Here is a 4685-nt window from a genome sequence, read left to right on the forward strand (position 1 = left end):
GGCGGGTACTGACTACAGAGCTGAATGCAAAGATGGCCAGAAAGGGCCACCACCCCACCATGTCCCCGGCCCCCTGCCACATGCTCACCCAAGCCGCGCATCGTGAGTTCTTCCCAAGAGGCTCCCATTCGCGAAAGCCCTTTGCCAGTTTTCCCATATTCTGCCAACCCCTGATGTTCGTACTATTTTCTTACCCCTCTTTATCTATTCTAAGATGCATATTCTTTTTCACATTTAACGTCTGAAGTCAGGATGCCTCTTGCAGACTATGTCATCATGTAATCGCTGTAGAGCAGGTGGCGGTTGTGACCAAGATGTTATTGCCTATACGTGTGCAAACTGGGCGGCTATTCCTGATGAAATGAATGCCACAATGACACTTCGACGTTCCCGGGCGTGGGAGAAAATGCCTCCCCAGGCAGGCCTTGTGTCACCAGTGGGAACGCCCATACTTTGGAGATCTTTGCTCTAAATCACCCCTATGATCTCTCCTGCCCTGCCCCCCCGCAGACAGGCTGTTTTCTCTTCCTGGAACACTCCCTCTGCATGGAAGGTATCTGAGTTACTCCCCTTCCCTTTATTTAATCCTGAGCTACTCTAAAGCTCATACATGTAATAACCATTATATCGTGCTTGCAGATTCGATGGGGTGGGAAATGGCATGGCAGAGGCAGCTTGTCTCTGCTCCATCACATCCAGGGTTCAGCTGGGAAGACTTGTATGGTTGGGGGTGGAATCTTCTGAAGGCTCATTCACTCAAGTGCCTGGTACCTGGGCTTCAGGGGGGTCAGACCTCTTACATGGGTGCTCCAGGCTCCTGAGAGTTCCAGGGAACAAAGCAGAAGCTGAATTATTTTCTAAAACCCAGCCCCAGGAGTCCCATAGCGTCACTCCTGCCATATTCCATCGGTCAAAGTAGTCACAAGCCTGCCAGAAACAAGGAACAGGAAATGGGACCTGGACCAGTAGGCAAATGAGAAGTTGTAACATATGGATTCTGGGACAAACAAGAGACTAGGGGGTATAGTTTGAGATGTACAGCTGTCTTATTAATACTCACCACCACTTTGGGATGTAGGTTCTCATACCCATTTCCTGGAGGAGAACGCTAGGGCTCGGAGAGGCAATACGTGTCCGTCTGTCTGACTTGACGTCACAGACTTTTTGCCTCCATCCCAGTGGAGTCCACTCAACAAAACACCATGTTTTTTCCTGCCCAGACTTTTAAGATCATCTTAGACTCACTAACTGAGGCAGTGAAGATAACATACCAAAGTGGAAGGAAGGCACAAAATAGGTAATTGACCAGCCCTAGGTCACTCAACCAATCAGTGGAAAAGCCAGTATGTGGGAGGTTTTCACATCATCTTTAAACAATTGGAGTAAATTAAACATCTCTTCCGTTGCCAAGCTAAATGTTGTTTTCCAGTTTGGAGTTTTGTTTGTATGTGTGTATTTTAAATACATGTGATAATTAAGCCGCAAACATTCCCAGCACACTTGGATATATTAAAGTTACAGGCTGCTGATCAAATGGAGAAAAATCACAAACACAGACGTAAATGACTCCTTTTGTTTGCTCAGTGCCTCTTGCAGCACTCAGATGGGTCTGTCAGCTTGACGGCGGGGAGTGAGGGGAGGTGGGGTGGATTGGCAAGGAGACTACAGGAAGTGAAACCCCATGGTGAAAGATTGCCGTTCTTTTCTTTTCTAAAAACATTTCATCTGTGCCTGTATTTCATCTCAACCAGCCAGTTTTGAAAACACAAACGAGCTGGCAAAAGGGCTGTTTCTCTCTGCCTGGCTGGCAGCACTTCACACTCAATGTTAAAGGCCAGAACCCCTTTCCTGACTGTGGAAGTGAATCAGAGTGTCCTTCTAGAATCAGGGGGTCCTGGTTTCGAATCTCCTTCGGTCCTTGCAGTGGGGCCTGTCTGGGCTCTTAGAGGCCAAGTGCCCCCCCACCCACTGTAGTCTCTGCCCATTCACTGTCAAAAAAAAAAACAAAATCAGACTTACTAAGAGGAGACTTTGATTTGAAAGGATGATTGCAAAGGGGGAAAGGGGCTATTGTAACAGAGACAGTGCTGTGACCATAGTTCTGCAAGCATCTCAAGGGTTAGGCAAAAGAATTTTCCTTTTATAAGAGGAGAAACCGAGGCAAGAAGGAACTGGGAGGTTGGATGAAAGGGAGGCATGATGGGACAGGAGGTCAGGGAGCGCTTTATCCTGAGGCCCCTCTATTCTCAGGAGGGGCTGTCTGCAGGCTCAGGCTGAGAGTGGGCCAAAGTTCAGGGGCCTGGAGGAAGGAGAGAATTTAACCAAAGTTTAGTCAACAAGTGTCAACAGGGAATTCCCTGGCGGTCCAGTGGTTAGGACTCCATGCTTTCGCTGCTGAGGGTGCGGGTTCAATCCCTGGTTGGGGCACTTAAGATCCTGTAAGCCAAAAAAAAAAAGTGTCAACCAAAAAAAAATGCACAACCTAAACACTGAGAGTTATGTTTTATTCGGGGTCATTACTGAGGACTCTAGCCCAGCATATAGACTCTCAGATAGGAACTGTTCCAAAGAAGTAAGGGAGTAGCCTAGATACATAGGAGTTTTTGCAAACAAACAAAACCTACGTAGTCAAACAGCAAAAGATTACTACTGCTAATCACAAATATCAGACATCTCAAGTTAATGATTTTACTGCTTTTCTATGTTTGGGAAGATGCAAGAGTCTGGGCTCATTAAAATGATTCTTTTGATATGCATCTTAACTATCAAGGGCCAGTATCCTGTTTTTCTCCATCCTGAATTCTCCTCAGGGTGCACCGGTAGGGGTGGCTACAGTAGCTGATGGCTTGATGGCAGGCAACACTTTTTTTATCCACACAGGAATTTTGCTCAGAATGATTGGTGGAGACAAGCAGTTCAGCTAGTTACTTTTGAGGCAAAGAACAGGGATTTGGAGGGTCTGTGGCTGGCCTTGTCATAGGTAAACAAAGTGGGCATCCATGAGTCCCCCTAAGTCACAGGAGGAATGGTGGTTCATTGCAGCAAGTACCCTTCCAGAACAAAAAAGGGTAAGGGGTCTTCCTTTAACCTTCACTGTTTCCCAGGAGCACAGGGCTCAGGTAAAATTCAACGCTGTCATCACCCAACTGGGGATGATAATTATGATAGTACTATCTACAATTTTAATATTTTAAAAGTACCTTGGAAGTGCTAGGTGCATAGTAAATGCTCAATAAATATTTGTGAATCTCACTTACCCGTGAGATCTGTGAGGGCTGGGTAAGTTGATTCAGTGTGTTTTCTTTGGTGCTAGCACAGTACCCAGGATCCACTGATCAGCTGAATTGGCCTTGAGCGAGCTTCAGTCTCCCTGACAGTACAGTTACTTTTTTTCTTTTTTTTTTTTTGGCTACACCACGCCGCTTGCAGGATCTTAGTTCCCCAACCAGGGATTGAACCTGGACCCTCAGCAGTAAAAGCACAGAGTCCTAACCCCTGGACCATCAGGGAATTCCCCCAGTTTCCTTGACTGTAAATAAGACATGATAATCTCCACTTCACAGGCTTGTGAAGAGAATTACATGATTTGGAGGAGTCTAGGGGGCCCAGACAATGCCTGACCCATCTCTGGTAACCAGTGACAAAGACTCTCTCCTCAACTTAACTCTAGTCAGACTCTTCTGAGACCTCTTTGTAACTACACCTTGCCCTTGGGCTCTGTCTTTGATCTGCTTTGTCTAGTTTTAGCAAGAATTCTGCTGGGTCAGTTTAGCAAAAATCCCCTACCCTTCATATCTGATCAAAATCCTTATCCTCTACCCTTGATATCTTATCACCCTCACCTGCCATCAGCAAAAAACCTGGGACCTTGGTTTAGCCAGAATTCCCCTTACCCATTATGTTTCCTCTTAATAAGTTTCCATCCACTGACCCAGACCCTGCTCCTTGGCTATCAATCTCCACTTGTCCTTGCTGTATTCAGAGCTGTGCCCCATCTCTCTCCCCTATCACAACACTTCTGCCCCTCCCATCGCAGCAGTCCCAGTGAATAAAGTCTGCCTTACCGTCTTTAACAAATGTCACAAATAAATTCTTCTTTAACACCAGTAAATAAATTTCCTTCCTATTTCCACTTGGATTCCAAACGCAGTACGAGCAGAACTTTCTATCGCCTCTGTTCAATGCTTCAAAGGGCCCAGTCCTTGGAGACCACGGGGAGTTTGCTCGAAACCGAAACCCCCAGTGATGCCCACACCACTCAGCATCAAGTTAGCAGTGGTAGAAGTAAGGGCTCTGACCCCTCGCCTGCCACCCCGTACTGAAACCCTGAGTCCTCCTCACTCCCACAGGCCGTGGGTGCAGCACTTGGGGGTGAACTTCGAAAAGTCAGGATCTGCGACTTTCCAAAAGTACGAGGATTTGACCACTTTATCTCACTGAGCCTCGATTTACCGCTCTGTAAAACAGAATAATCCTAGTTGTACGATTAGATAAAATGGTAGATGTGAAGCTGCCTTGTACACGAAGTTATCGTTACAGAGGCAATCGCACGTGTTACCCACTTGGTAAGAGAAACTGAGGCAAAAGCCCAAGCCTAGGCTGTCGCTCCACCCTCCAGCTTTTAAACGGGGCGGGGCGGGGCGGGGCGGGGCGGGGCGGGCGGGGCCACGGCATCGATCACTCGG

The sequence above is a fragment of the Balaenoptera borealis genome (assembly GCF_965194805.1).
Source record: "Balaenoptera borealis genome assembly, chromosome: 16".
NCBI classification, from domain to species: domain Eukaryota; kingdom Metazoa; phylum Chordata; class Mammalia; order Artiodactyla; family Balaenopteridae; genus Balaenoptera; species Balaenoptera borealis.